General features: G+C 29.4%; 1 protein-coding gene across 1 annotated transcript in view; it reads left to right on the forward strand.

The window, feature by feature from the left end:
• The window catches only part of LOC107457327 (lutropin-choriogonadotropic hormone receptor), a 104,699-nt gene that overhangs the window by 15,348 nt on the left and 61,664 nt on the right, over window positions 1-27,687 (forward strand). The window lies entirely within an intron of this gene.

The raw sequence follows: 27,687 nt of genomic DNA on the forward strand, positions 1-27,687 counted from the left end.
AACCCTCGCTTCTAAATTATTTTTTAAACATGGTAAACAATTTTTAATTCTTCGCACTGTCTTAAACTTCTCAAACAGTCTGGTTTCGTGTAACCTAATTAAATTGTTTAAATATTTTTTTTAAGAACTTGTAAATAACATTGTTGATCAACTTATTAGATAAGATTCTTGACCACGCACTGAAATATTCCTGAAACTCCTGGTAAATTTACGTTAAGCTTTACCTCGAACAATGCTGTTTAATTAATCAATTCCTTCCCTGCCATTAACAGTATTACTTCAGGCACTGTTGTTTACCTTCCTGTTTACTTAGAGAATTTAATGACTTTGAGTAAAGACTTTGAAGTCTCCACAATAATCAATATGTTTGCTGTCAGTCTAATTTTAGATAAGGTTGCAAACAAAAATAGTTTTTTTTTCTTGATATTAAAACAAATCATTGTATTAAATCATTTTTCTGTATTTCTAATTACCATACGTTAATATCAGTATAAATCAAAATTTGCGTGTGTGATTATGCAAACTCATGACTATTTTTTTTTGACGATAACCATCAGCTTGGTAATAGTCAACTGATTGAGTCAATTCCAAGCATTTTTATTATTTCAAATCAATATGTTTGAAGTTGACCTGAATAATACGAAAATTCCAAACTCAAAGTAAAATGTAATAAATGAAAATTATATTTCTTTTTTTTTTAATTCCAAAATCTGTCGTACCCCCAAATAATCTTACCCCGATAGACTTCCCCTAAAAAAATATTTTAGAATGAAAAAACATCTCACGTAAGTTTTTTTTTCTATGAAATACTTTAATAGTTTGTATTTATTGCTTGTAAAGCATTTACTCTATTTACAATTTTTCGGCCATCACCTTATTTTTATTTAAATTTCACCTAGCACTTAGCTTTGATAACCATGAGCATTCCCGGCTTAGATTTTTGGATAGATCCCAGATTCCTTTGATCATCACATAGACCCCAGATTCCTTTGATCATCAGATCGCCCCCAGATTCCTTTGATCATCAGATCGACCCCAGATTCCTTTGATCATCATATAGACCCCAGATTCCTTTAATCATCAGATCGACCCCAGATTCCTTTGATCATCATATAGACCCCAGATCCCTTAGAACCTTGGAACAATCGCAAATTACTTAGATCATTTTAGATCCTTTGATCAGGATATAGATTCCAGATTCCTTTGATCAGGATATAGACAACAGATTACTTTGATCATCAGATAGACCCCAGATTCCTTTGATCATCCGATAGAACCCAGATCTCTTTGATCATCAGATCAACCCCAGATCTCTTTGATCATCAGATCGACCCCAGATTCCTTTGATCATCATATAGACCCCAGATTCCTTTAATCATCATATAGACCCCAGATTCCTTTAATCATCATATAGGCCCCAGATCCCTTAGAACCTTGGAACAACCGCAAATTACTTAGATCATTTTAGATCCTTTGATCAGGATATAGACCCCAGATTCCTTTGATCAGGATATAGACCCCAGATTACTTTGATCATCAGATAGACCCCAGATTCCTTTGATCATCAGATAGAACCCAGATCTCTTTGATCATCAGATCGACCCCAGATCTCTTTGATCATCAGATCGACCGCAGATTCCTTTGATCATAATATAGACCCCAGATTCTGTTGATCATGTTATAGACCCCAGATCCCTTTCATCATGATATAGACCCCAGATTCCTTTGATCATCAGATGGACCCCAGATTCCTTTGATCATCAGATAGACCCCAGATTCCTTTGATCATCAGATAGGCCCCAGATTCCTTAGATCATCAGATAGGCCCCAGATCCCTTAGATCATCAGATAGGCCCCAGATCCCTTAGAACCTTGGAACAACCGCAAATTACTTAGATCATTTTAGATCACCAGATTCCAGCCCTAGCCTTTACAAATAGTGTGTGCGTTTTTATAATTTCTCTCAACGTGATCTGAATATTGAATGCACAAAATATTTTTCTAAATAATTATTTGTGCTTTTGGGAGCTATGCGAAGATAGCCCCCGAAAATGAAGAAATTCAAAAATTCAAACTGCATTCGTTTGACCATTTTTTGACCACAAATGACCACCTTTTAAATTTTTTTGACCACCCTTATTTTGGACATAATCCTGAAAATTAAATTCGGGGGCTAACTTCGCATTTTTTCAAAAAATAAATAAAAATCCAATTTTTATATTGTTTTAGTTTGACCACTTTTTGACCGCAAATGACCACCCTTTAATTTTCTTTGACAACGCTTATTTTGGACATAATCCCAAAAAATAAATTCGGCGACTAACTTCGCATTTTTACGAAAAATAATTAAAGATCTAATTTTTATACAGTATTCGTTTCCCCACAAATGACCACCTTTTAGTTCTGGTTGGCCACCCTTATTTATGCCGTAATCCTAAAAATAAGACTTGGGAGAAGCATGAAGTTAGCCCCCGAAAATAAGAAAAATTACTTTCTTAACAATATTCGTTAGGCCACAAATGAACCATTTGAAAATGAGAAAAATTAAAAAATTTCAAGTGCATTCGTTTGATCAATTTTGACTACAAATAACAACCTTTTACTCTTTTTCTTACTATTCTTATTTTAGCCGTAATTATAAAAATAAAGTTTTAGGGTGGAGTTAAGTTAGACCCTGAAAATGGTTAAAATAAAAAGTTTCAACAGCATTTATTTGACCATTTTTTGACCCCAAGTTACCACTTTTTAGTTTTTTTTACCACTCTTTTTTCAGCCGTAATCATAAAAAAATATATAGTTGTTAATGAAGTTATACTAAAGCGCAGCATAAAATTATCCTTCTAAAATGAGAAAATTGTAACTGAATTCGAATGTTTAATTCAAAGGACATAATTTGCCTATAGTCAATCTTGGCCAAGCCTTTTCTACCATGTTTAATGATTTTGATCGTCTAAATATGACATTGTCTGAAAAATAAAATTCCAAAGGTAATGTTTCGGTCTCGGATAAAAAAAAAATTTTTTTTTGTAAGCATTAATTATTTTCAAGCTTTTAATATAAACATCCAGTTGGCGTTTAAGTTGCTTTTAAGTTATGCTGTTAAGTTATACTTTTTTTATTACTAAATTTCACAATTTTTTTAAAATTTAAAATACCATCTTGTTACTTGCAAAGTTTTCTGAAAGGTCTGCTACTTTTTTTAATACTACTTCAAAAGAAAAAAAAAACATAACTTTAAAGAAAAACAAAAAATTAACATAAATGGGAAAAATAAATTTAATTAATGAACAAAAATGAAAGCTGTTTTTGTTTTTATTCAACATAGCAAAAATAACTATCGTTGTTTTCCGATATCCTTGGAGAGTCATGTGATATATTGGCGACGACAGTTTGGCGAATGGAATAGGCATTACAATATCATATTATATCTATATTTTACAAAAATCAATGTTTTTAAAAATAAAATGCCTAAATGCTAATGAAGAATTCTTAGCTACTCTTAGATTTGAGAATGTAATTTAATATAGTGATTAGATATGTGTTTCTAGTTTGTATATAATTATTTCTATATTTTTCAAAAATCAATGCTTTTCAAAATAAAATGCCTAAATGCTAATGAAGAATCCTTAGCTACTCTTAGATTTGAGAATATAATTTAATATAGTGATTAGATATGTGTTTCTACTTTGTATATAATTATTTCTATATTTCTCAAAAATCAATGTTTTTAAAAATAAAATGCCTAAATGCTAATGAAGAATTCTTAGATAGTAAAGCTAAATAATACTTGTTATTGTATGCTAATTTAATATGTAACTAATTTTATGTACCATGGCTAGAGAAGAATAACTATTTACTATCTATATATATATAATATTGATGAGAGCTAATACACTACTGGAGAAAAAGGTGTTATGGTTGGTTTCTAAAATAACTTTATTGCTATGAAACTATTTCTACTCTTTTATAGAGGAAATATGTTAAATTTTATATATCATTATTGAGAAAAATGTTTTTAAACAGTATAACTACTTAATAATTGTTTTAGAAATGTTTTAGATTTACTACATCTTATTAAACTTTTATTTTTCTACTTGTAAAACAATTTTAAAATAACATTGCAGAAAATAAAGATACGATTAATGTGAACAAAACTAATACATATAGTTTTTAGCATTCCTCGTTTTTATGGATTATAATCATTGCATTTGAAGTACATAGTCATTTTGGAATTTATTTTTAAAATTTTTATATTGCAAGAAAAAGTTTTTGATCATTACTACGTTTAGATGTCAGCTATAATTAAAATATATTATATTGATATCGCTAAAAGAAAGACTGAAATAAGAATTGTCGGAAAAACTTCAAGGTCGTCATTTGTAGTCAAAAATGTTGTGCAGTTGAACGAGTGCAGTTGAAATTTGTTATTTTCCTGAATTTTGAGGACTAACTTCACGCCAGTTTTATCTTTAGGAATATGTCCAAAATAAGGGTGGTCAAAAAAAATTAAAGGGTGGTCATTTGTGGTCAAAAAGTGGTCAAACGAATACAATATAAAAATTTGATTTTTATTCATTTGGCGTGAAAATGCGAAGTTAGCCCCCGAATTTAATTTTCAGGATTATGTCCAAAATAAGGGTGGTCAAAAAAATTTAAAAGGTGGTCATTTGTGGTCAAAAAATGGTCAAAGGAAAGCAGTTTGAATTTTTGATTTTCCTCATTTTCGGGGGCTATCTTCGCATAGCTGCTTTAGCTGCCTTTCGCATTTATGCGGGGCTTTCTTTTAACTTCTATTTAATCATCAATTTTTAATATTAAGTAGATAAATCTGGAGGAGGGGACTGAAAGGGGTTACCCCTAAAGACAGCCCCATATGGATTCTTCTAAAGCAACGTGCAAGGCTGTTAATCTTCCATCCTTATAAATTTAAAGTATTTATTCATAGAAGAAACAAAATAAATGCTATAAATAAGAATATTCAGATGTAAAATACATTCTTTCTGCTTATTGAAACAGAGTTTGACAACAAAGGTAAGGACGTTTGGAAAACTACTACTTCGAATCAATCTTCCAATGCTCCTGCAGCACAAATTTCCTGATTGACTCTAAAATATTTTTATTTGCTTATCTAGAATTGAAATATTTTATTTCTTCTAGTATTTTCGTTGAGTTGTGTTAATTTGCAGCAAAATAATGCTTATGCGAGAGTTAACAATAAGAGTTAAGAGATGTTTACATAAGAATTTTAAAAATATTTATTAAGTTTAATTTTTTGAAACAATATTAATGATGATATAAAAGCCCATTTTAAATTTGTCCCTTATTGAATCTATTCTAAGAATTTTTGTTTTATATATTGTCAATTCATTTTCGTTGCATTTTAGTAGAAACTTAAAATTTTCTATTCAATTCCACGTCTTTCTTCATTTTAGTTCGTGATAAAACTAAATAGATATTGAGAAAGTTAGGATATTGAGAAAATATTTATGAAATATATTGAGATAAAGTAATAAATAATCTGATCTGAAGGGAAAAAAGCAATAAAACACCTTCTGACATTAAAAATGAAACTCACGTTTGCACTGATATAATACATTTATAAATATTTTGCTTTCAAATGTCCAGCCGATTGACACTCTCCATTCAGGTATAGTGCGGTTTTCAGGAGAACTCCTCCAGACATCCGTCTTGCGTCGTGGCGGGTACTATGGTAACAAGGAAAAGTCACTTCGAATAAGGGTGTGAGGTGAATAGTTTTGTCTTACTCTTGACATAGGTCGGCATGAGTAAACCAATTGTCACCTTCTTTCCTCCATTTCATCCTCATTAGAGATGTGCTCTCGCTTGTTACCATAGCAGCAGACAACCCCAGACATTAAGTCTTGAGGAGTTCTCCTCAAAGTCGCACTATAATAGTAAGGCAGATTTGCTAGCCACTCTTTCACGGGGGCACCATAGTAGATATGCCAACATTGCTCCCGCAGTAAGGACAGATAGTACAGTGAATGAAAGAACATCCTTGCCTTGTCTGGGTTTCGAACCCAGGACCTTTCTGATCTAAAGTGAGCTGCCTGACTGCTACACAGTTTGGTCGGCTCAATTATAAATATCATTTTATCAGTACTGCACAATGTATTTCATAATTAACTTATCAATATTACATATTAAAAAAATTTTTTATACTTATGACTATCTTGAGCTTGTCTGGCAGATTAAAGTTTTTCGAAAAAAGGTTTAAGGCTACATTGGACTCCTAAAATCTTGAAAATTCCTCGAAAAATCGATTTTCTAATTTTGACCATTTAACTTTAACTAAATTATATAAAATAGCATATTAATTATAAAACAATAAGAATTTGTAAAGCATTTGACAATATTAGTGTTACTTTACTTTTTATTATAAAAACTTGGTATTGTGAGAGTTTCATGTAGTGTTTCCCAAAACAAAAATTTTGCATCGAACTGGAAATTGAAATAGTTCCATGCTCTACAATTTTGATGACTATTCCATGAAACTTTTTTGACACACTCTTGAGATCAACAAAAAAAAAAACTTGAAGAGAAAAAATTTCAAAATAAGTTGCCAGAACGTATTTTATAGTCATTTCATTGTTCCGAAGCGTTCATAGAGGGACGATTTTCATGTTGTTTTTTTACCGAAACTTGCTTTTTCTACTCTGTATGGAAATCAGTAGAAAAATGTGTAAATTTTTTCCCTACAATTTGAAGAGAAATGTAAATAGAGTTGAAATTAACAAATAATCCTTAAATTAAAGGAAAAGTTTAGCGTAAAGAGTTTACTTAAACTTCAAAATAAACCCACAATTTTTTTGAAAAAATTTAAATGTTTCATGTTATAGCATATATTGTGTATCAAATTATTTTTTTATGCTCTCTCTCTAAATATAAAATATTCCTACAAATTACAGCAATGTAACATTATTTTTTAAGAAAAGCCATTAAGAGTCTACTGTAGCCTTAAGATAAGAAATTGACACTCTAAGCTCTCTTTTTAAATTTAGCTGAGATCTATATTTTGTCTTCAATCAGCTATCGTAAAAAAAATCCTGGAGTGTAGGATGTTGAAATTGTAATAGTATATGAAATGCTCTTTTTTTTCACTGTAGAAAAGTGTTCATCTAATCGAATTCAAATTGTAACTTATTACTAAATTGTCATTTGCTGTGAAGTCCATAAAGATTTCTTCTTCGACATTAATGAGTTCTTAGAGTAATTATAGACTTTTTAAACCAGGGGTTTCCAACTTACATGAACAATTAAAAAGACCAGTCAAATGGCGGGCCGCAACTTTATCAAAATTTTATACAGGACTCTCTTATGTTTGAAGGAACATTAAATATTACTGTCAGATTTTTATCAAGTTGTGCAAAACGAAAGTATTGAATTACAAATTAAAATACGAAGCAGATTTTTAAAAATATTTAATTGCATATTAAAAAACCCTGGCTACAATAACTTTAATGTGCACCTATGTATTAAACTATTAATGTGCAAGAGATATCAAATTGTTAAGATATAAAACTTAAAAGTATTTAAAACCCACATAGAATTTTTTACGAAAATTTCCAACTAATATATTTTGGTTCGTGGGCCACAAAAAAGGCTTCGCTGGCAGGTGTGGTCCGCGGGCCGCCAGTTGGTAACCCCTGTTATAGACCTTATAGAGAATATTTAGAAGAGGGTCCCCTAATCCACTCGTGACTTGCTATCGAATTGAAACCAGCAAGAAAATGTATTTTAGAATTCCTTGCATGCATGGCTTAATGATTTTCAATGGTTGGTTATAAGCAACTTCACAAGTTGTTTTCCAGTCTTATGAATTTTGACGCATACATCCACTTTCTCAAATATTTCTAAAGTTTTTTTATTTATTATTTTACATTCCAGTTTTCTGCGAAGAGCATTAACTATATCATTTGCAAGCAACAAATGTGTTTTTGATCCTTGGAATTAAAGATTCCAGATATTTAATTTATCGTATATGTCGACCAAGAACCTCAGTCTCATCACAAATAAATCTCAAATTTTTTTCTGCTTCCGGTCGGTTTTCCTCACCTAGAAAAATGGTGGTTTCATCACTTAATTTATAAACAATCTCGTGATAGTCCGCGTGGGGACCACCTTGACTCGCACTGAAATAGCAACGATGACTATGATATGAACTATGTCTTTAAAAAAGTGCTGAAAAAATTTTATTGAACAATTTCAGGACACATTTCTTTTATAATTAACTACTGTTGCCACCGTCATTAGCACAATATTCAATTCAGGACTCATTTCTGTAAAATCCAGATCTTCTCCTTTGGTTATCCAATCTGTCCAGATACACTTTGGAATTTTTTTTTTTTTTTTTTTTTTTTTTTTTTTTTTTTTTTTNTCAACTTTGCTTCTCGACCACTGATTTGGGTTTCCGGTAATCTTTTCATATTTTAAATAAGTTTAAGAAATCTTTTTAAGTGAGTAAATAATGAAACTATTGAAATGCCTATCAATATAGAAAATTATGAATTTAAAAATTAACTTGCTGCTAGTTAAATTATCTTCCATGTGTTCACATATCTAGATGCCAAATTATAGGTTTAAGCTTTCTTACACCAAAAACATTCAACTTTGCTTCTCGACCACTGACTTGGGTTTCCGGTAATCATTTCATACTTTAAATAATTTTAATAACTTAGTTAATGACGCTTTTAGTAACATTATCTCCCAATATTAGGAAAAGCATTTTATTTTAATTTCTACATTTTGCACAACTTGGAGCTTTGACCTCACCCCCACACCTGTTACTTCGTTTTTCAAGCTTGTTCTCTCTCTCTCATATCCTCCAATCCACTTTTTTCCTTGTTGTAACTTGTTTTTAACTTTTCTTTTGCATCTCTGTGTTTCCCTCCTTTACTCTTCATTTTGACAAAGAGGGACAATATGCCTCTTAAAAAAATAGAAATGTTTTATTTTTATGCTTGTGTTTTGTTTGTTTTATTCAATGGTGTGCTTTCTTTAGTGTTTTATTTCTGGCTGAGTCAGCGTTATTTTCATTAAAGTTCCAAAAATTCCAATGCTGATCCAAACTCGTTCCGAGACACCATACGATGATCGAGGCACGAAAACTGATTGACCGATGTTGCCCAGAAATATGACGAATCCAGCTTTCAAACATTTTAAATAAATACAATTCAATGTATGCTTGCTAAGATAGGAATCATGTTTAAAGCCTATTTCATAAAAAAAAAATTCAGCTATTCAAATAAGATCTATTCCTTACACATTTTTTTCAGCTCTTCCTATGCCTAAAACTATTTTTCAACTGATGTTTTAATTTTTAAAGCTTTATATTTGAATTTATATCATTTATGTTTTTTATGCCATAATTGTTAACTTTTTAAATTTTATTATTAGAAAATAATAAATGCTTCGTTAATTATATTAATTTCTCCTAAGTTTTTGAAACATCATATTGTTTAATAAAGGCAATTACTTTATTTAACCCTGTATATTTTTTAAAGTTAAGCGGAATATCTTCTTTTAAATGCATATCTGTATTTTTATATTGATCTGTATATCTTAATCGCTATTTAAACTAATCCTATTTTACTAAAATTATTTTCATTTATTCCTATAAGATTTATTTACTGAAGTTTTCAGTTGATCTTATTAGACTTATTTTTTGCACGTCTTTCCAACATAGTTTAAAAACACAAATAATTCATAATTTCAAATGATGTTTTAAATTTAAGTCTCTAATTTTTGTCATTTCTGTCACTTCGTACTGAAATCATAATCTTCTTATAATAATGTGAAATAAATGTTTTGTTTGTGAGATTAATTTTTTTTAGAAATTTTGAAAATATTCGTTCAAATCATATCGTGGATTACAGTGATAAAATGTGTCAGAGTAAAATATAAAAATGGAAAGGAACTTGAATTCTAGGAAATCTTTTCAATTTACAATCACAGTCTTATTTCTCGAAACTTGAATTCACTTCACAATCGTAGCTTAACTCAAGCTTATTAAATTAGTTCCTACGCAATTTTGTCGAGCGCCACTGCTGTAGGCATACTACGAAATCTTTATCGCAATCTAAACTAATATATGAATCTTTTATTAGGTTATTTTATTACTACAAGGGGTAGATAAAATAATGGAAACACTTCTATAGTAATACATTTTTTTTATATTACTCAAGAAATACTTATTTTGTGATTTCGGAAGTACTTAAATCATACGATTTCTCTCCCATATCAATGAAGTTTAAAGCTTTTAGAGGTTTGAGGGACCAATAATAAACTACAAACGGAAAATAGTGTTTTGAGCACCCTATGCTAAACACTGTAGCAATAAATTTCTAACTTGTGACAGTTATTTTAATTATTATGTGCAAAAATTGCACAAGATTTCGCAAGTCTTGCTTAAATATTTATGGAAATATGGTCCTTTTTATTAAAAACTTATTTTTTTTGTCTTATGGTTTTTTTTGTTATAACTTTAAAAATAATAAACAAAATTTAAGCAAAATTTTTAAAACAATTTAAAATTAATTACAGAATTTTTGAATTTAAATTTCAATAAAAATTCGTTAAAAACTGTACAATATACAAGTAGTTAAAGTAGTTCTTTTGTACTGCACATGCAAAGAGAAAATTAAAAAAAAATTCATAATTTTGACGTAAAAGCAAAATTTAATATCAAAGGATAATAACATTACAATAAACGTTCATACACTAAAATTTGATTTAATAAGGTAAGAAAACAGGTGAAGGAAAAGAAGCTTTTATGAGGGATGAGCCCCCCCCCCAACAATGCCGGTGTCATTTTTAATTTAGAAAATTACTTTTAATTAATACTTTGTTTATTAGTACAAAATGAAATATACTGAAAACCGTTTGTCATTTTGATCTTTAAAAAGTACAAAAACGCTTAGAAAATTGCTTGAAACTTCTTAATTTTTTTTGGATATTTAAATCGGACTTGTTTTTGATTGCCAAATACAATTCTCAGCAAAATTAATGAAAAAAATTTTTTAATCTTTCCCACTCATAAAATAATTACTCATCTTGCGTGGTTTTAAATAAATTTTTCTCAAATTTTTGTAAGTAATTTTGAATTACAACAAATATTTTGGTTAATTTTATTGAATATTTTTAAAGCTATGGTAAATATCCAACGTAAGACCATCAATATTTAAGCTAAGTTTACAAAATTTTGGGCAGTTACTGCATGTAACAACCAAAACAACTGTCATAAGTTTCAAACCTATTGCTACATATTTTGGCATAGGGTGCTCAAAAACACATTTTTCCATTTTTAATTTATTGTCGGTCTCTCAAACCTTTAAACTTCATAGGTATGCATGAGAAATCTCATAAAATAAACATTTCTAAATTTATAAAATGATTTTGAAAGCATTTTTTGAGAAAGATAAAAAAAAATTGTTATTTATATAAGTGTTTCCAACCTAGACCTTGTGTATTCGTAGACGTAGAAGAAAGTTCTCCCGCTAGATGGGGTACCTTCACAAAACAACAGTGTTAACGACGTCGAGTTTGAAATTTTGTTTCCTGCTTAAAAATTCGATAATAGAAGTTTACCTAATGATTCAACAGATTTTTAAGGAGGATGCTATGGGTCTCTCGCAAGTTTTCGAGTGGTTTAAGTTCCTTAACACTAGGTTTACGGACGTTTCTTATATACCTATCTCTACGAACACGCATCAATTTGACGCATGAACAAATACATGTAACAGCACTTACAGAGGTGCCAACTTGCTCCTGACAGCAAATATGTATTTCAAAGTGGTAGTTTATCAATTGTGATTCTTGGTTTAATAAATTCAATTTAGTAGATTTTTATCTACCACTATTTTTAAATAATTCGTAGGCTTATATAATTCACCCCTTTATATTTGCAAAATTTACTTAGTAGTTATTTACCGCTTTTTCTTAAAATTATTTTGACGTGTCCGGAGCAGTTGGCATCTCTGCACTTAGAAAGCAATGTAATCATATACTATAAGAAAAAAATGAAAATATGAGATATATATTTCAATACTCGAACTAAGCAACTAAAACCTTCAAAATCCGACACCCTGACATCAATTGACATTCTGGGTTTGTTCTTTCTATTATTGCTTATCGGCAACATTTGTTTATCGCTTGTTTCATTTGAGATAACGATATCGGATAACAGATCGAAGTAGTGTCGGTACATTCCTATTTATTATTGATGTGATGTTTGCATGTTTACTCAAAATTTTGTCTAAATTACGATAGCGTCAAATTGACGCATATCCGTAGAGATAGGTATACAACAAAGAGAATTTCAATATTTCAACGCTTTTGAAGAAAATAGACTTCAATATATATTTACCTCGATCAATGGATAAAAGTCATTACAAGAGATAAAATAAAAATGCAAACGGGTTTGGTAATTTTCCTTATAAAATTCGAAATATGTCAAAATGACGCTTCCGGTAAACCTAGTGTTAAGCGTGGTGAGATGAGTGTTGAAAACCATGCCCGTACTGGACGCCCTTCAACATATATATCGATATGTCGACCTTCGATATGTCGAAAAAAACCACCAAAAACCAAATTCAGGCGTGAGTTTGGCCATGCCAGTTGCAGCTTTCTCACACAAGATCAAATGAACATACTTTCAGGGATGAATTGTCATTACCCGTCCTCCATATTAGCCAGATCTAGCCTCGTGCAACGTTTTTCTGTTTCCAAGAAAGAAAAAACCTCTAAGAGAAGCGTTTTTGGTGCTGCAAAAATAGCTTCGTAAGGAGCAATGGGCGATTTAAAAATAAGAGTTTCAGAGATGCTTCAAAAAGTGGGGAAGTCTTGACAAGATGTGACTAAAGAACTTTTGTAAAAAAGTTAAAAACTAAATTTTTTATAAAAGAAAAAATCCCTTTTCTGTGTCTCAATTCATATAGCACCATTTAAAATGCTTTCATTGTCTCACGGGGCCTACTTGTTCTTTGTTTTTATCGGCATATTTTTAATTCTTTTCAATACAATGTTTAAAACAAAAAAGGTACAAAAAAAAAGAAAGTTAAAACAATGTTAAAACAAAAAAAAAAGATTTTTAAAGTGAAAAAAATATTCCATAAGGAATATTTAAATTTAAATTAAATAATTTTTATGTATTAATTATTTTAATAAAATAGTTCATAGGAATTTATCAATCCCTTATGAAACATATTAATGATTCTAAGTTATTTATTAAATTTAAGTGAGAAATAACTGCTGAATTTCCCTCTAACGCTTGCTTGAAAATGGAAATTTTTTCAGATCGTAAATGTAACATATATGCATCGAAAAAAAGACACGGGAAATCTTCCCAAAGTACTATATTTCTATAGTACTATATTCACTATCTCTCTCAATTTTCTGCATATATACTGTGCTTAAACGATGAAACTAATATTGTTGCCCATAGTTTGTCTGGGAATGAAGAAATAACTTCAATGGATTATGAAAATAAAGTTGAAATTTACATAAACAATACAACTGTAAGATAAAGTATATGACTGAAATTTCAAAAACATCTTTATCCGACCGTGCCTTTTCTCAAATTGCAGAACTCAGGAAACTCGTTCTGTTTTTCTTTAATCGAATTCTTTTAATCGAGTGTTATTGTGAGACGTAATATTTTGTGCGTAGGTGTAATTGAAATTCAAGTTTTATCTGTTACGTAAATAAATATTCTAGACCTTTCATATAAAAAGTCGACATAACGTTTTGTTATAATCGGATCAGACTTTACGTACTGCACTATAATAATAAAATGTAATCCACACTTGTAATACATAATAATAAAATAACATAATAATAAAATAACCCACACTAAATGTAATCCATCATGACGTCTTTTTAAATGTTCCTCCGACCCTAACCCCTTCCCCCCACCAATATCACAGTTAGTTGATTCAGCAAATTTGAGTAGTTGACACTCTATAGTTATAACTTAGTGTCCGTCATGTTTTCGTTTATTTCTGTACGATTATATTATACTAATACAGGATGGGTAGCCAAATTTTTCAACAAAAACTAAGCACCTTTTAAGCACTTTTCAAGCACTCAAAAAATATTTTCAAGCACTTTGAAAAAAATAATTAAGACAGGATTGGCAAGCTTTTGACAAATGATGGTTTTATTTACCGTGACAAAGAGGATGGCGCGTCACAAACTATTAAATTAACAAGAGAAATAAAATTTTATATCACTAATAGAGAAAAAAAATTTACAATTTTTATTTTGTCCCCGTTATCAGCAAAAGATTTTTCGATTCGATTACAGACGGCGGAAAATGAAGTCTGAAATTGAGAATCTCTTGCAAAATGCAGCAGGGTTGCACATGAGAGTCAAAAATCCTTACCACTGAATCCAGCTCAGTATACGCAAGTGCGGACCCGCAAGTATTTTATCAAACATGTAAAATAAATGGTATTGTCATGCATTACAGACCGACGGTAAGCCGAAATAGATTGAGGTTGAATTAATTGTGAAAACGTTGAATAGGACAATGTCTTTTCGCACAATTTGTGGCGAAAATCAATGTGGTAAAGTTAAATATCACATTTCAGAAAAGGAAAAGTAAGCACTTTTTAAAAACACCCATGGAAAAAAGCACCTTTAAGGGCTTTTAAAAAACGAAAATAAGCACCTTTAAGCACTTTTTAAAAACGCTACGCACCCTGTTATAGCATGGAGGACATAAATACTTCTCTGCGTGTGATAAGTTTAATATATTTTTTTTTGTTTCATTCCAATAAAAATAATTATATAAAGATAGGATTTTGTGAATTTATGTCAGGGTTCCGAAATTTTTGTACATTTATGTTGAAGCAAAATTTTTCTTGGCTATGTAAAAAGTGCCTCAATCGTATAGCTATAACTTAGACGAAACAACACAAGATAACGACAATAAAAGACAGGCCGTACGATTAGAACTCACAACGTTTCTTTTATAATACCACATTACCTATAATTCTGCTCCCGGTTAGCACCGACCACAGTGCTGACGGAAAATATCCCCAGTGGTAGATGGATCATGGGTTAAAATCTCCTTTCTGTTAGTCTAGCCAGGGAAGGTTTTCCTCTCCATGTAACCCAAATTCGGGATAGTTAGATCAAAAAGTCCGTCAAAAAGGCTAGTTTTTTCTAATACTTGATCCAGGAGTTCTTTTGGCTTTCGGCGTTAAGCTCAAAATTACAAGGCCACGGAGTTCAGCATTGATTCCAGAAAACTCAGAATTCGGTTGGCTGCTCAACGCCAACCAAAATATTTTAAGACAGTATAAAATTCTTACGTGAAAAACCTTAAATATATAAAAAATATTTTATTAAATATATAACAAAATATTTTCAGACAGTTTAAAATTTTTAAATGTAAAACATTTACCAAGAAAAACCGTCACTGAGAAAGTACTATCATGTCTTTACTAGAAAGTGAATAAAATTTTGTTAAACATTTTATAAGCTTCAAAATAAAAAAGTACTGTAGTTTTTTGTCGGCATTTTTCATTCATAAGTAGGGTTTGGAAAAAATTTTACTTCATGACGCGTGATTAACTAGTCTTTCCCTTGTCAAGCATTTCTTGCCAACTCCACTGCATCATATTACTACCTTCAATATTATCTACCAAAGCTTAAAACAAAACAGACGTATCCAGAATAAAATAGTGACAGCAAATTTTCAAAGAGGACATCAAGAACGATTTGCAACTACCAAGGCAACATCTATTTTTCTAAAGCGTTCACGTCAATCTACAAAACTGACGTCTAGTCAGACGATAATGAGACAATAAACGTTCGTTAAGTGAATTTATTGAAAGTATTCTGTGTGGTCATATTCGCTTATGACCTGTCAGTCTTTTTAAAGACCTCCAACTCCGCCCTCTTGCCAATAATAAATGACGTGCATGTAAAGCGGCCTAAATACTGGAGCTTTTACTTCATAATTTCAAATGCTCGTTTGGCAACACTATTTAAGATCGGCCAATAATGAATGTAATCATCACCTTATAATTGGGGTAACAAAACTGGAGGTAAATCTGTTTCGGGTTTCATTCATGACAGTGATATGTCTTTTAATTACATAGCGGTACCCCAACTGCTGAAGCAAATTGATTTTTAAGTCATCGATCTACTTCATTATTCTGTCAATTAAGGTGAGGTAAAGATATATATGTAACTCAATGGGTTCCTTTTCGAAGAATGAACGAAGCATGGTGGTGAGTACGGAATTAATGAACGTGAGAACTATTTTAGGGTATTACACAGATTTATTTTTAACTATCGTTATTTCTTAAGTATGTATGTTTCCTCAGTGCAATAGAATATGAAGTAAAGGATATTTATTATCAACACAAATTATGTTAGTCATAATGCTGCTTAAAAAAATCCAAAAAAGTAGTTATATAAAAATGTTTAGATTTTTAGAGCCAACAATTTTACCTTTGTTGAGGTCACGTGTTCAAAATGCCCATTCAGCATTTTCATTGTTGGTAGCGTAAAGGTTAATATTTCGTGCTATATGTATTAAATTCTGAAGTTTAAGTTTTAAGCATTTCTAAATATTTATTGAAAAACAATCACAAAAGCGCAAAAAGAAAATAAATTGAGAGTTATTGTAAACAAATTTATAAATAAGGTAATTCAGCAATTTTATATTTCAGCCTCCTCTAAAATTTGTAAAAACACATTCACAGATTTTAGAAGAAAAATTTAATATTCTAATTGATAAATTCTTCGATAATTACGATTATACTTTTACTGCTGTTACCAAAGCTACTTGACAAAACCTGCAATGAGGAATTTAGGAATTTTAAAGCAGACGGTGAGTTTTTTGTTTTTCAGTGACGTCATTTATCACCAAGAAAACGACATCAGCCACGCATATGTTAAGAGAACGAGTAATCTCCAATTCAGTACCGCCAGAGGTTTTGATTTGTTATGGGAACTTGGAGAGCTTTGTGACCCTGATAGATTTAACGTACACGGGGATTCTACAGTCAATAGGGTTCGAACTCACAAACTCACGAACATACGCCCAACGCCATAAAAATACACCAATCAAAAATCAAAACATATCTAAAATACAGTGTGCTACCTTTTACTGTATTTAATTACATAACCGCACCAATTTTATTAATCCGTTAAAATATTTTGGCTGATGTGCAGCTAGTTTCTATAAAAAAAGCTAATTCAGACTTTTAATTAAAAATATACTAAATATTAATGTTTAGTTAAAAAAATTAATTTAATGGGGGCAACTTTTAACGTTGTAAAGCATCAAATTCATGTGAAATTCAATATTTATTCTCCTTAAAACATAGCTAAAAATCACTTAAAAGGTATTTAAAACTCGCTTAAAACATACTTAAATAAAAAAAAAACATTTAAAATTAACTTAAAACATATTTAAAATAAAGTTCCCTGCAGCAGTTTTTAGAATTCGATTAAGTCAAACTAGATTTTGGTTTTAACAGTAGATAATAGTAGACTAATGGTAGAACCAATTAAACTTCCGCTTTAAATGCTTTTTTTTTTCCTGTCTGTGTTTAATCCTTTTATTCTGGTTCGCTCGTACTTGTATAGTTACAGTTTAATCAAAGTTTCGATTAATTTGGTTTACTAAATGCCTTTGGAAAATAAAGATTCAGAAAACAAATACAAATATTACTAAATTACGCAATTAAAATTCTTTTTCTCATTTTCTTTTTACGTTTCTGTAATAAAAAGAAAGCATCACACTTAGGGTAAATAAATGATATCCTAGCTGTAGCTTGATAATTATCTTGAAAACTCATGATGTATTTAAATTTGTAAGAATATTTTATTCTCCTTATCTTGAAAAAGAAAAAAAAAATTTAAAAATAAGACAGTTATGAATATTTTTGGGGGGTAACGAACTATACCAATACGACTGCAACCAATGAATTTAAAATAACACACACACAATATATATATATATATAAACATGACTTGAAAGTCAAAGGAATGTTCCTCGAACCAATCCATGACGATTCGACCCTTATGACATGGTGCATTATCCTGTTGGTAAACACCATCCCCCGCAGGAAAAACTGTTGCCATGAATGGGTGAACCTGGTCTGCAACTATGTTCAAGTAGCTTACAGACGTCAGGGATTGTTCTATGAGGATTATGGGTCCTAATGTGCCCCATGAAAACATTGTTCCTGGGCGAGAAACCATGAAAACTTGGCGAGCCAATTGTTATAGATGGAGGGTGGTCGCAATGTAATGGCTCTTCGGTGTATATACACATACATATATCTATACACACACATATATTACCAACGTATTGAATATAAAAACTTTGCAACGAGTTATTTATGTAGTTTTCTGAAGTTTTACAAAGAATATTTAATTTGGAAAATTATTTTTATTCAAGATATTCAAACGCAAAAAAAATCTCTACCGCATGACTCATATGTTTTTCTAATGTATGGCGTCTAGAAAGCTATACGCATTTTTTTTCAAACTGCGCTACTGAACTACAAATAAAGTAATAAAACAAAATAAGACCTTTCTGACTCGCTACATTACCCCCTGCACCGTATAGGAATCATTCTAGTAATAACACATGTCATACAATCATTTATTTCTGCTCAATGGGAACAATACTGGATTCTTGTCTTATCTTATTACCATTCTAATAAGAAATACTAATCATAATCCGGTAGTGTTAGCAGGGGACAAATTAAATAAAACATGGTCATGGAATATTGTATGTTATAGGAAAATAGGCTTTCTGACTTCTGAGTATTGACCTATGACCCGCCCCCTATTATTTACTGTCAGTTATTTCAGAAGGTACTTTACTGTAACATAGGGAAAGTACTTGCTTAGGTGTGGATTGGACATTTTCATCCGGTTCATAATTAGATTTTTATCTTAATGGTTGTGCTATTCTTGTTAGATTGCGATTACGGTATTTGCTTGTAAAATGAAAATATCCCTGTTGTAAAATAATTTTCTGGATGAGAATCACGCTGAGACGAACTTTCATTCATTAAATATGGGAAAGGCTAACAATGTTAAGTCTATGTAATAAATATTAATGCAGAGTTTGACAAAAATCCTAATATTGAACAGGTAATGCGTTAATATATTGTAAAAGTTTTTTTTTCAATTGAACTTTTAATCTCACAGCGTAAACACTTAGTAGTCATTGTAAAGTATAAAGCAATGAATAAACAAGTTATCAGTTTGCTTAAAAATAAATTCAATAGCTAATAAAAATTATTAAATTTATGAAAAATATATGAGATTCATATCGTTAATTCATTTAGGAAAATTTCAAAAGGAAAAATTAACAATGAAAAATTAATAAAAAATTAATGAAAAATTAATGAAAAACTAATGTAAAATTAATGTAAAATTAATAATGTAAAATTAATAATGTAAAATTAATAAAAAATTAATAATAAGAAATAATGAAAAATTAATAAAAAATAATGAAAAATTAATAAAAAATAATGAAAAATTAATAACGAAAAAAAATCAAAAAATAAGTAATGAAAAATTAATGAAAATTATAAACCTTTAATTTTTTTAAATCTCCTGATAAATTAATTAAAAATTATTAACAACAATTTTAGAGGGTGTAAATGAATAAAAAATTTTAAAAAATTTTGGCAGAAAAACCAAAAATTATATTAAGTTAACTTTTTGTTTGTCTGCATTCTATGAAATATTTTGCAAAAAGTAGTTGACAGTTCTGTATATATATTAAACTGTAAAAAGTATGTAATGTGGACAGAAATACAAGGAAAAAAATGTTTTTGTTTACAAATCTATGCAAAATTTAATTTTTTCTCTTAATTTTTGTGTAAAAGTTTTACATTTTAAGATATTACTGTCATAAAATTGTAAAATTCAATTTTCAATAAACTGACAAGAAATTGTAAATTTAAATGTTTATTTTAATCCCCCCATTGCGTTGAATAAAATAAATTGCAGGATGCTTCAAAAGACAAATTTCTTTTTATTATGATATCTATTTTTAAATTTTCTATGTTGTTATTAGGTAAGTTTATTGAAATAAATTTAAAATCAAAGTCAGAGCTTGTTTCAAAAACCATGTTTCTCAAGCGGTAAAAATATAGAATTTATCAGAAATTCTTTAACGAACTGATAGCATCAAAATACATTTTGAACAAGATTTTCTATTCTTCTGATCCTCTCCTTTCTATTCTTCTAATACTTTATCAAGGTGGTCAAGATTTAATAAACTCATTATTACATTTATTGAACACAACAGTTCTTATTGGCACTAGCAATTTTAAAATCCTTTATTTGACCAACTAATATCATTGTACTACAAAATTTATCCATCATTGCTAAATTAGCCCACAGTTTCACCTTTTTTTTTCTTTCTTTTTTTGCTTCCACATTAACTTGCGAGAGACTCAGGATTTAACAAAATCGTTATCGAAAATAATCACGAATGAAACAATTTTTTTTTTTTTTTTTACATTTATTTTTGATGAACTAACATTACGATACTACAAATTTGAAAACCTAAAAATTAGCACTTGGTCATATTTTTCTTCCATGCTTTTTACCGCCTTCTTCGCTGTTTTCATATTAATGACAAAACAAGAGATGAAGTTACGCTCCCCTAAAGAAGGGTTAAATAAACATAGTATTATTCAAACAACAAGGAGGCTTCGCCCTCTGCTCGCTGGCGCTCGCCAACCCCCGGAACTGCTTTCGCAGTTCATTTCGGATTGCGAAGCAATCCGATGCTCGCTTTGCTCGCTCATTGAATACATTCTTAACGTCTAGCTTTTGTATACTTTTTTGAACACTGAAGTTCCGAAAACTTTTCACTGTAGAAAATTCTAAATTTGTGCATTTCAATATTAATTTGAAATTGCAAACAGTTCACATATTTTTCTTAATCACACTATTCTAAATTTCAGTTGTTGAGAAAAGTAACTGTTGTAAGTTTTGTTTTAAAGTCTTTCCCACCAGAGGGCTAAAACCAAGTGTTGTAAAACAATATGAAATACTACTGAATGCCGGATGTAAAGCATCGGCTTCGATGAAGATAATTTTGTGAGAATTTTTTTGATAATTCGGTGAGAATTCACCCGATTAGACATATGATGCTCACTACGTGCTCTTGCGCACCGAAGCCTATCGATTAAAAATGAAAACTGTTGCCAACGCGAGAAAAGAAATATCATCGGTTTNGACAGTTCTGTATATATATATATTAATCTTTGAAAAGTATATAATGTGGAAAAAAATACAAGGAAAAAAATTTTTTTGGTTACAAATATATGCAAGATTTTTTTTTTCTTAATTTTTGAATAAAATTTTACATTGGAAGATATTACTGTCATAAAATTATAAAATTCAGTTTTTAATAAACTGACAAGAAATTGTAAAATTAAATGTTTATTTTATTCCCCCGTTGCGTTGAATAAAATAAATTGCAGGATGCTTCAAAAGAAAAATTTCCTTTATAGATATCATAACAATAAATCTTTAAAATAGATATCATAATCTATTAGATAGATATCTTTAAAATAGATATCATAATAGATATCTATTTTTAAATTTTCTATGTTGTTATTAGGTAAGTTTATTGAAATAAATTTAAAAACTAAGTCAGAGCTTGTTCTGAACATCGCGTTTTTCAAGCGGTAAAAATATAGAATTTATCAGAAATTCTTCAAAGAACTGATAACATCAAAATACATTTTGAACAAGATTTTCTATTCGTCTGATCCTTTCTTTTCTATTCTCCTAAATATTCAGTCTGATATATACTTATTTTTTACTGTACATCTAGCAAGATTACTATTATAAATATACAGATGCATTTTTGCAATTTCATTGTTATAAAAGTGTAGCATTATCTAGGGAAAAAAATACTTCTAGTAAGTAATACTTCACAATTTAAGTTCCCTAACTTCAAAAGATAAAAATAATAATAAATAAAGACAAAGAAAAATTTATTTGCAGATTTCTTTTTAAAGCAATGGCAGGAAATTCGCATTTTTATGCCAATTACATAATTTTATTGAAAATGCATTTCTTAGTTGCACACTTTAAAGGCTATTTTCATCAAAAAACAATTTATAAATATAAATAATGCCAGATAAATAACATCCTTATGTTGCTTTATAAATAACATCCTAATGGTAAATTCAGGAATACCTAAATTTCTATGTTGAAAGTCAAAGTGTAAGGTGTACAGTGCGGAAAAAACTGACCACCTGGGATAGCTTTTGATCCAATGATCAGATCTTCACGCTCTAGGATTCAATCTTAATGGTACTATTGTTATTTTAAGTACTATTGTTATTTATATCAAGTACTATTGTTATTTACTTGATTAAAAAGCAATACAATTTTACAGATTTCTTATTTAACCTCTCTAATATGCCCGTCGAATTGGCTGTAAATGTATAGATTTATTATTAATTTATTTTGCTCCTCAATACTTTTTCAAGATGGTCAAGATTTAGTACAAACATTATTACATTTATTGAACGTAATAGTTCTTATTGGCACTAGTAATTTTAAAATCCTTTTTTGACAAACTAATATCATTGTACTACAATATTTATACATCATTGCTAAATTAGCACTCAGTTTTACCCATTTTTCTTTAACTTGCGAGATTTATCAAAATCGTTATTGAAAATAATCACGAATGAAACTAATTTTTTTTTAATTATTTTTTGATGAACTAACATTACGATACTACAAATTTTGAAACCTAAAAATTAGCACTTGGTCATATTTTACTTCCATGTTTTTTCTGCTTCTTTTCGTTGATTTTATATTAATGAAAAAAAAGATGAAGTTACACTCCCCTGAAGAAGGGTTAAATAAACATAGTATTATTCAAACAACGACTGCCAAAATTTACCGAATTCATAATTTCCCCACTAAATTACCGCTTATAAAAAGTTTAAATTTCATTTTAGTAATTCTAGCTGATTATAAATTATTTATGTTTAATGAAACAAGTGATACAAGCGTGATAATCAACTAAAAACTCAGGACTTCCATAAAGAGATGCCCAAGCCAGAGTTTTAAGTTTATTATTTGACTATTATTAATCAATCAACGATCGTAATTTTTTGGTTGTTACTAACAACCAGTTATTCACATATTTCAGTTTATAATGTGATACGTTAAGTTCAGATTTTTTTTTCCAATAGAGCAGATAAATGTATGTTTATAAACCTGTAGTTCTTTATAAACTAGTACAGTCGGACAAGAAAAAAAAACTAAACTAAAATTCAAAAATAAATGATAATGAAGATAGCCAGTCTTGGTAATTTACTTTCGAAATATAAATTTAAGCAACTCTAGAACCTTATTGATTTTAATTTGTAGAATTCCTTTTTCGTGTTGTAAATTCCACATGGGTGGAAAAAATGTTCCTTTAACGTTTAAAGAATGTGAAATCAAAATGAAAAGAACGATGCGATGATAAATAAAAATAAATTGATCCCTCATGCTTATCTCGAATGACTAAAATGAAGATATATGAAGTAGAAATGATGTCTCTTCTATTCCTTCATTTCTTGTTCCTTTTCTCGCTAAAAGCGCCATCTATGAAGTTTTTCAGTAGTAAAAAATATAAAGATTTCTTGATTTATTTATGAATTTATATATTTTACTTATAAATTTATCTGTCTTATCCACAAAGTTATTTAAACTAATAATTAAATAAGTCATAAAAAATGTCAAGTCAAATAATTGCATTCTAATTTATTTATTTTTCTTTTTTAATTTTTTTTTTTTTTTTTTTTTTTTGAAAATTTGGGAATTAAGAAATTATGGAAATGATTATGACATTCCGTTTCTTTTATGTAGTTAATTTTTTTTACCTGCATAACAAAATTTTAATCTAAACTCTGTAAAATAAGTTAGCTAAATCAAAGCGTTGAAAAAAAAAATCCCTAATTTTCTTCCTTGATTCTATCCTTTATTTAGTTACCTAAGGCTGTTCTAAATTCCTAGTACTTTTAATTTCCAGGTTTAAATAAATGACATAGAGTAATAAATATTTAACTAAAGACGGATGTTCTTAAATATTTTTAAAAATAATTAATTGTGACATTGCTAAGCAAAAAACAATATATTTTCAAATGTTGCTAATAATAAACTAATAATGGCAAAAGAACAAGTTAAAAATATGTAGCTATTAGTTTTATATTTTTATGCGTTTATAATTTCTAAAAGGGAAAGGAAATGTAAATACTTGAAACATACTCTTCAAGAACTCTATTTTTAATGATATTTTGTTTTTTTCATTTATTTATTGGATGGTTAGTATTCTTGAGTGTGCTGGACTTCAAGATTTCATAATATTTCTCTCAAGATCTTAACAAATCAGACAATATATTGTTTTAATATTACTGTTAAGTATCCATCGAAAATAAAAAAAGTATGAAAGCTATGTGTTGAGTGGTGTTATGTTCTACCAGATACTTATCACTTACATCAATTATTCTACACTTAACATGATGCTCTAAGGTTTTGATTTCTGAAATCGTAAAAAAGGCAAGTACTTGAAATATAATATACTAGAACCATGGCTTAATTAAAAATATGCATTTACCTATTTATTGAATAGCTTCTTAAGAGGGCAAGTAATTAAAAATTATTTCACTTTTAAACAAAATTATCAGACAAAAAAATACTATTCTATTAATATAATTCTATTAATATAACCAGATACAGACTTACGATTGTTTTAAGACGAGTACTTAAAACAGTTCTTTTTCATTTAGCATAATATTTCAAAGTATACACTGTTTATTTCTATGAAACAAAAGAAAGACTAACACTTAAGATATAATCAACGGAAACTTATTTGTTTTAAAATCTGCTATTACTGTTAGCTTATTAAAGTGTATAAGACATATTATTCAATTTATATAAAGTATCTGCACTGAGAAAAAATAGTTTGGTCAAACCTATCAGAATGTGGTAAAATTTACCATGTTCCCAATCCCAGAAAAAACTCGGAAACGCCATAAAAACTCGGTAATTTTTACCAAAGCACTTTGATAATGATTTTGGTAAAATTAACAACAAAACAAATGGTTTTATAATGTGCAATAAAATTTTTTAAATGTGGTGAAATTTTTTTTCATACCTTAGAACATGGTGTAAAAAAACATTTATTCGGTTAAGTTTATTTTTCAGATTTGTATTTTCTTACTAAATCTGTGAAAAGACTTTGAAAGTCGTAATTTCCGAAAAATTACCAAACTAATGATTTAATAACCATATATTTTGGTTTTTAATACCAGTATTTTATTCTTTTATTTGAGATGCCATTACTATATAGTACGGTAATTGTATTTACACTTTTTTCTCAGTCTAAGAAAAACACATTTTAAATCTAGTAAGGTTATTTCAGCTGTTGTTTTTCGCTTAACATATTTTTTAGAATTGTTACAAAGTTCGTTTTCCATAAATAACAAATGTTTTCCGTATACTAAATATTTGTTGGATTCAGTACATCAATTTTGGTCTTATTTGATAGATCAGTAGAATCCAATTAACGAAGTATTATCGCAAACATTGTGTCTAAGCTTTATTTAATAATATTAAAATTTATAACTCTGGTGGTTAGATAAGAAAATATACACCAAAATAAAATAGGGTCCAAAAAGCGTCCGAAATAGAAATAAAAATAAAAAGTGTCCAAAAAGCATAGAATGTTTAAATATCTGGAGAAATATACTTCGGATCAAAAAAATGTTAATGTGAGGTGTTTTCAAACGATGCATTTAATGATACCAAACTTGACCGCCCTAATCTCAGGCTTGGAAGTAAGACGGGGCAACTTCAAAATCTTAAATAGAAACACCTATTTTTTGTTGCAGATTTGGATTTTGGAGAAAAAATACTTTAACTGACAGTTGTTTGCAGTTTTGCTTCATAGGTGGCGTTGTAATTGCAAAACTAAGATGGAGTGAAAATTTGCTTAAAATAGAGAATTCTGGAGAAGTACATGAAACATCGAAAAATAAAAATTAACAAATATTTTTAAAACGCTATTTAATAAAATCATTCTCGTTCCTCTTCCTCCTACCTAGAACTAGAGGGACACTTAGGGAGTGGAGCCTAATTCATGGACAGGGGTCAAGTTTGGAGTCACAAGATGAGAAAAAAAAATATATTAAACAAGTATATTTTATTTCATCGATTTTACATGCATTTTAAGAGATCTCTATTTTAAACGATTTCTCTTCAATCTTAATTTTGCCGCTCCAGCGCCACCTATGATCAAATCGGTGCACTTTTTCCTGGAAAATCCAAATCGGCATTAAAAAGAGGTGTTCCTATTCAAGATATTTAAATCGAACCATTTCATCCACAGGATATATGATTAAAAAGTTTAATGTAGTATCATGACTTTATTTGGTTTTGAATTATTGTCTTTATAAGTCATTCATTTTAAGACTTTTGATCCAATGCGTTTTTTACGAGATAATTGGCCATTCCCATACATTTCACACCCACTTTAATACCCACCACACCTATTTTTGCTCATACTTTATTGTTCAAGCCAATTGTTCAAGACAATTTTCAAATTGCACTGTCTGCCGGGATAGCCTGATTGGTAGGGCTCTGGTCCCATGTTCAAAAGTTCGTGGGTTAGATCCCAGGCTGGCTGAAGACTCCCCGTGTAGAAAATGGTAACTGATACACGTTAAATCTGTCGAGTCGCAAGGTCCTCCATGTTCCTGTAACAAATCAATACTCTGGAGGTACTGATCCAGGAGTTTCCCTCTTCTGGATTGGTTCAAAATTACAAGGCTACGGAGTTGAACATTAGTAGTCGTAAACCCAAAATTTTGTAGTTGGAAGGTAGATTTATATAATACATACGAAGTAGTCTTACAACTATTTGAATGCAGAAAAATGGTTTTGCAAAACGCTCATTTTAGCCAGGAGGTGAAAAACAGTATTTACTGATTCAAGAGAAACAAAAAAATGGGTTAATAGGTGATATTGTACCTTCTCAGACTATTTTCAATGATTAAATTCATCGTGGTCATATAGGGGTGGACAAAATAATAGACATACTTCTGTACTAATACAGGTTTTTTTATTTTTTTTAATTTTTTTTTTTTTATATTTCTCCAGAGATAAAAGAATCTTTTTATAACTTCAGAAGATTTTATATCATGCGATTTTTCATACTTATCTTAAGGTGATCAGATCTGACGTTCATTGATAAGTTCATACTTTTATATGGAGAGGAAAGAGCCTCTCGATATAAAAGTATGAACTTCGAAGATGAGACTAAAAAAAAGTTTGATTGTCGAAGAAAAAGAAGGAGGGTAAATGCTTAATTACAGAAACTCTGCAAATTTTTATCCAGCAAACTAAAAGTAGTATAATAATACCAATTTTCTTTAATAGTGATTTATCGTTTTTTGATGATGCTTTTATTTTTTATTCATTTATGGTATAATAATTTGCAAACTGTAAAACTCATACAATTTTTAATTTGAATTCTAAACAAGTATTCAGAAAATCCATTTTATACGGAGCTGCTTCAAATTCTGTAAATTTATTAAAATTTTTAAATTTGAGGAAAAAAATGCCAACAATTACCCATATATATATATATATATATAT

This window comes from Parasteatoda tepidariorum, chromosome 4 (assembly GCF_043381705.1).
Source record: "Parasteatoda tepidariorum isolate YZ-2023 chromosome 4, CAS_Ptep_4.0, whole genome shotgun sequence".
Lineage (NCBI taxonomy): Eukaryota > Metazoa > Arthropoda > Arachnida > Araneae > Theridiidae > Parasteatoda > Parasteatoda tepidariorum.